We start from the raw sequence: 7,221 nt of genomic DNA, 5'->3' as shown, positions 1-7,221 counted from the left end.
AATATATTTATAAATACACATGTATACAGTATACACAGATATATATACGTATATAAATTTATGTATGTATATATATATATATATATATATATATATATATATATATATATATATATATATATATATAGATGTATATATCATACCTTATATAAAGGAGAGATAAGAGAAATATATGGAGATAATACCAAATGGAAAAGAATATTAATATTAACAATTACACAAGAGCTAGAATTAATCAACTCCAAGTCACTCAGGCACACTAACGAACTTGAATGAGTCAAACGAAAGTATAAAAATGAATAAAAGCGAGAACAAAGTCTTCGGATAAACGCACGAACGCGAACAGTTGCGGCAGGAGGATAAATCAAGGAAAGCGAGGATGACGCAAGGATGACGTGTAGGTCAAAGATCCCAAAACATCTGGGCCTCCAGGAGAAATCCTTTGACAAACAGGGAGAGAGAGAGAGAGAGAGAGAGAGAGAGAGAGAGAGAGAGAGAGAGAGAGAGGAGAAACCCATCAATCAAACCTCTTTTCCGGACAAATAACTCGGTAACCATTACCGAGCGGTTGGGAAATGGAAACTTTGTTGTTATTCGGATTACAGTTCGTCGAAAATGTTTTGCCGATGGACGCCAAAGGGATGAACTTCGGATTGCATTTCCCTCGCTCTTCTGCCAAGATTTGGAATTCTCTTCTTGTTTCCGTTTTCCCGACTCTTGTCATAGCTGTTCATTTATCGAGAAGCAAGTCGATCATTTCCTTCGAGATGAAGACTTTTTTTTTCCTATCTTAGATCTTTCAGTTTTCTTCAAAATTAAACTACAGTAGTTCGGGGTATTTGGTTATCCGTCTCAAAAAAAAAAAAAAAAAAAAAAAAAAAAAAAAAAAAACAGAACGGTAATACATCTCTAAAATGTATGAAGATGTAAAACAATCATTAACAGCAAGATTACATAGCAATATTAAAATCGAGAACAGAGGAAGAAGGAGCACAGTAAACTGGTAAGAGACGCAGAAGTTTTATTCAAACTCAATTCTCATCAATACGGATCATAGCAGCATTCCGGATTATGGCAGGTGAAACTCTCTTCAATAAAAGGTCGTTAATATTCCCAGGCAATCATATTTCATAAAAATTTAGCAAATCGCATCAGACGAAAGTTTTACGTCCGTCAATAACTGAAGACAAGAGCATACTGATTACGCAAAATATTTTATTGGAAGTATCTTCCGACTTCCTCACAAAACTTCCTGCAAGGATGCAATGGCTGATATTAAGTACGCTTTCCACTCCTGCGCGGCGGCAGTGTTGATACACACACACACACACACACACACACATATATATATATATATATATATATATATATATATATATATATATATATATATATATATATATATATATATATATATATATATATATATATATATAATGTATATATATTGTATCTATTATACATAATATACGTATATGTAATACATACTATATATATATATATATATATATATATATATATATATATATATATATATATATATATATATATATATATATATATATATATATATATATATATATATATATATATATATATATATATATATATAAAACATGTCCACATGGTATACTGGTCATAAGCCTCATCTCAAGAGTATCGCCACTGATCACGGGTAGGAGAAATCGATTTAAGGCCCTTTCCAGAAAGATAAGTTACCTCTTCATGCAATATTCCTGAACGTTGTCACATTAAGTGCTTCACTGTAATCTGCTATACCTCTCCTTAGGTCGTGTAACGCGAACAAACCAATTAAATGATATAAAAAGCAAACGATGATATATAATATAAAATTTTCCTGTCTTTACACGAATACAAATTTAAAATTTCCGACTTCAGTACATCATCACCAATTCTTCAAAGAAATGTAACATTTCACTTGACTGTCTTTTTAAAGGGGAAAATATGGACTAGTAATACATCAAGCAATGCTATTTTCACATAGAGAAACATGAGGAATTTAAATTTAGCCAATATTGACGTATCTCGTCACAATCTTGTACTGAGGCAATATTGATTGACCGATTAATTTATGAAAAATGCAGTCGCGATGCCTGGGGTAACGACTTTGGAATTATGTTTTAGCTAAAACAGTGAATTACAACAACGAGAAACTCCGAAAATTTCCAAGGATAACTTACCTTATCTATACGTGCCATAAAAGTAATTTCATTTTTAAACAAACCATATATTGCAATTCTTAATTTCCTTAATGTTTTCTGTATTTACTATTTCTCTACATTAGACCGACTCTTATCTTCTAGAAAATTAAAGCTACTGATCTCTATCTCGCTTTCCTTTACGAATCACTGATTATTAATATAAAATAATTGTTTTTAAATTCAATCCTTCTAGGCATAATGAATACGGAGAGCACCTACCCTGCAAATCTAGTATACCCAATCAGTGCTATAAAGGACAATACACTATTGCCTAATTGAATGAAATTACTTTAAAAAAGAGTGAATCAAATTATCCAACACTTAACAGAGTGAATGCCTCCACAAGGCGTATTCCATAAAATCAAATAAATACTTCTTATTCCATAATTGAGTGCTGCTATAGCAACATCAGTAAATATTAATTAACAATAAAAGTTTTCCGGCAATAATTAGTATCCTCATAAAAGAAGAATGGATTAAAGGCGAGAAAAGACAGCAGTCATTGAAATATTCGTCCTCTAACTACTGAAACAAAATTAATAATCTCTCCAGAAATGCGCATCAATCAATTCATACAGCTATATACTGTAATAGCAATATAAAAAAACACTGCGTCCATTTATTTAAAATATTAACGTATCCATTGAAAAACATACCAAATTAGGATTTAAACAAATCTATTAAGTCCAACGAGAAACGAGGATTCAACTTCAGTGAACAGAGATGGGGGAAGTGAGATGTGAAGATTTGCTGGAAGAAACCGAAACCTCCACAAGAAAGGTTTTAATGAAAAAATAAATGTTCTTCACGTATCATATCACCATCTGCTCCTCCTTTCGCTGGCTCATATCCCTCGTAAAAAAACATGACCCTTATAATGAAAAAGAAACGTTACATAAATATGGCCCCTCTGACAAAAACTGGAAAGGGTGGGGGGGGAGGGGGAGGAAACAGGGTACTTGGGGACAACGCCAAAGACAAAAGAGAGGAAGAGAGAGAAAAAAGAAAATAATCTCCTAACCCTCCCTTAGTTGTAAGTGTAAAATTCTCACTTAATATTATGCGTTAGGCTAAAGAAGGTCTGTATAGAAGCTATAATGAGATGTCTGTGCCTCAGCTCTTGTCAACAATAGTAACAGTAGGAGGAGGAAAGGGACTGAAAAAATCCTATTAGCATTTAAATTCATCACATTAACTTCCACCCCCTAGGAGTGAGGCACATCTCTCCCTCCTCTTTTCTCAATTCAAAATTAGATACATAGTATACTCTCTCTCTCTCTCTCTCTCTCTCTCTCTCTCTCTCTCTCTCTCTCTCTCCGTTCTAAATCAAACACATATAATACTCTCTCTCAAGTCAAACTTAGACACGTGACTGTGATCTCTCTCTCTCTCTCTCTCTCTCTCTCTCTCTCTCTCTCTGTGAATTCAAAATTAAATACATAAGACATTCTCTATCTCGGTTAAAAATTAGTCACAAAGGACTCACCGCTATCTCTCTCAGTTCTAAATTAAACATGGGATACCCTATCTCTCAAAATGCTAATAATGCTCTCTCTCTCTCTCTCTCTCTCTCTCTCTCTCTCTCTCTCTCTCTCTCTCTCTCTCTCTCTCTCTTCAAACTAGGAAAAAATGAAATGCTGTTTCCCCGTACAAAACTGACCACGTATATAACGCTATCTGTCTCCCATTTCTAAATAGGACACAAACAAAGCTTTCACACCGTTTATAATCCGAAGCTACACGGAATAGGAACTGCAGAGAAAACGACAACAATAATCGATAAACAATAATATGTAACTAGGCGCAATTATCGACAAAGAAAATGACAAGACATAATAGCTTTCTTTACCGCTGCGGTTGCGTGAAAATCAGCAAAACTGCAGGCGTCAAGGGATTCTCTGTACTACGCGTAGCACTGATGATGCAAATACAATAAAACCCGAAAACGGTATAAAATGCCCATTGATCCTTTGCTGTCAATTCTTTGTGTACTGCAAACGGGACAGAGAGACTGTGCTTTCGTCGTCCCTCAACATCTTCTTTAAGGTTTGTAACGAGTTACAAAGTCCTCCGTCCTCGTTAGGCAGAAGGCCGACCCCTTCCCTAAAGCCTGAGGGTAAACAAGCAATTAAAAGACAACACTGCACAACGTGGGAATGGCTACAACGCCTCTGTATAGGGAAGGAATTGGGAGATTAGCCTTCCCTTCCCCGCTGATGGGGAAGAATTCAACGTCATTCCTCTCCTGACGACATACCAGCAGAGCGCTCTAATGTCTCTGAAATTCTGCACAGCTTCGGACGAGCGTTTTATACCGGCAATTTTAGGAAAACGGCCAAACAACAGCAAAATTCACGAAAATACAAGGATTAAAATTTAAAGCAGCAAGGGATGTCATGAAAAATTAGTAAAAAGCTTTTAAAAGAAAATATTAAGGGTCAGATTTTTCAGACTTTACTGCCAAGGAACGTCTCAAAAACAAGGCTAATTTGGAAATCGTCAGTTCCTTCACCAGCTAAGAAAATACTTGAGAAAACGTTTTAAAATCATGGATACGAGGGAATATCTTAAAATTAATAAAATGATACATAAACGGCTAAAACAAAATGTATAAAAATCATAATGGCAGGTTATGTTACACCAATGTATAGTGAAATATACGAGTCAGGTTACTTTCAGTGACTACCATATTGCCAGTACTTCCATATGCAAATGCCGGTGTAAATTAAACACTTTTGTTTTTATTATATTTTAATTAAATGTGAACACCCTTCAAAATAACTGAGATTTTTATTATAACCAATAGTAAAACACAGCCTCCAATACCAGTACCGTTACTACCACTATAATGATAATAATTCCCAAACACCAATACGAATTTCTTGAAGAATATACAAGCCATGCCGTTGCAATATAAGACGGAAGTGAAAGATAATCTCTCGTTAGTTTTCTATAATAGAAACCTATTGTGACGGCTTTGTCTATCCCTCCGCACTTTTTCTCTCCGCCCTCAGATCTTAAAAACTACTGGGACTAGAGGGATGCAAATTGGTATTTTGATCATCCACCCTCCGATCATCAAACATACCAAATTGCAGCCCTCTAGCCTCAGTAGTTTTTATTTTATTTAAGGTTAAAGTTAGCCATAATCGTGCGTCTGGCAACTATATAGGACAGGCCACCACCTCGGTTCATTACAGAATTATACCAAAACCATCGAAAGATAGATCTATTTTCGGTGGCCTTGATTATACGCTGTACAGAAGACTCGACTGCACCGAAGAAACTTCAGCGCATTTTTTACTAGTTTTTCTTTCTTTCTCCTCTAACGACTTTCAATTGTAAGGGTACCATAAACGACTCTAATAGCTAGTGTGATAGTGAATGTGTATGATAAAGAGTAAAGACAAGCACGGGCGGAGGGGGGGGGGGTTGAGGGAGGGGTGGGAGTAGGGGCTAAAAAGGCCGAGGTATTTACAGGAATTATAATTTGTCATTCAAAAGTTTTTTTTTTTTTACTTGTGATAAGTTAACGACAGTTGCTTCAGAGAGAGAGAGAGAGAGAGAGAGAGAGAGAGAGAGAGAGAGAGAGAGAGAGAGAGAGAGAGAGAGAGAGAGTATGAGGAAACAGGTGTGGAGAAGTAGATGGAACGAGGTTGAAGAAACAACTGGAAAAGAGTTAGATACTAGTTGAATGGAGGTTGAGGAAACAGATGAAAAATGCATAGACGAAGCAGATATAGAAGAGAGGAAGTAGAAGGAGATAGGTTGGAAGAACCAGATGAAAAAAAGGACCAGGGTGCAGAGATACAGAGGGTGTAACAAAGAGGAAGATAAGAGGGAAGGCCATGAAGAGTACCAGAATAACTTCTTTCATTTCGAAATCAGTTTTTTCGTCTCATATGAACATCAAAATCATGAGAGGGAGAGTGTCTAACGTAATATTCACTACGAGAAATGGTAGAAATATCAACTAACAGAGAGAGAGAGAGAAGAGAGAGAGAGAGAGAGAGAGAGAGAGAGAGAGAGAGAGAGACGAAAAGAAACATATTTCCACCTTCATTCCAGATTCTCAATCGTCTCATTAATACAATTCGCTTTGATGAAGCGATACAATTCCCGGCTGGAATGCATCAGTCCTCTAATAATGGATCCATTAACAACTGATAAAAAAGCCCCGCTATCAGTTATGACCGTCTCTCGTCTCTCTAACGATTTCTTTTTTATTATTTCTATCGTTTCCTTCATCCGTCTTTTATTCTATTTATTAACTGTCGAGGAAATGGCACCAGAATGATCAGTTCTATGTCAAATAATGAATTCTTAATGAAGAAATGAAAAAGAATAAGAACAAAGAAACAAAAAAAACACATTACATCTTGTATTACGAAACACCGTGAGAAAGATAAGAGCATTATTTACGAAGTCGTTTTGTAAAATTGTTAACATGAGTATTGGCGAATTTGTTATTCCGTAATCTCTATAATTACGTTATGCAAATATGTGCCTGCACGAGAGAGAGAGAGAGAGAGAGAGAGAGAGAGAGAGAGAGAGAGAGAGAATTTAAACACATACGCTCCTTTCAAATACAGGGACTGAAGCGAGAGAGAGAGAGAGAGAGAGAGAGAGAGAGAGAGAGAGAGAGAGAGAGAGAGAGATTTAAACATACGCTCTTCTTAGATACAGAGACTAGAGAGAGAGAGAGAGAGAGAGGTATGCTCTTCTCAAAAGCAGACTGGGGAGGGACTGGGGAGAGAGAGAGAGAGAGAGAGAGAGAGAGAGAGAGAGAGAGAGAGAGAGAGAGAGAGGTATGCTCTTCTCAAAAGCAGGGACTGGGGAAGGAGAGAGAGAGAGAGAGAGAGAGAGAGAGAGAGAGAGAGAGAGAGAGAGAGAGAGCCCTCTCACACGAGCATAAATGTTAGATACCTGTTTTTATTATATCCGGAAAGATTCTGCGACCATTTGACCGGAGGAGGATTCTCCAGTGACACAAGATAAA

The sequence above is a fragment of the Macrobrachium rosenbergii genome, chromosome 56, assembly GCF_040412425.1.
Source record: "Macrobrachium rosenbergii isolate ZJJX-2024 chromosome 56, ASM4041242v1, whole genome shotgun sequence".
In the NCBI taxonomy this organism is placed as follows: Eukaryota; Metazoa; Arthropoda; class Malacostraca; order Decapoda; family Palaemonidae; genus Macrobrachium; species Macrobrachium rosenbergii.
Note: the sequence above shows the minus strand (reverse complement) of the source record.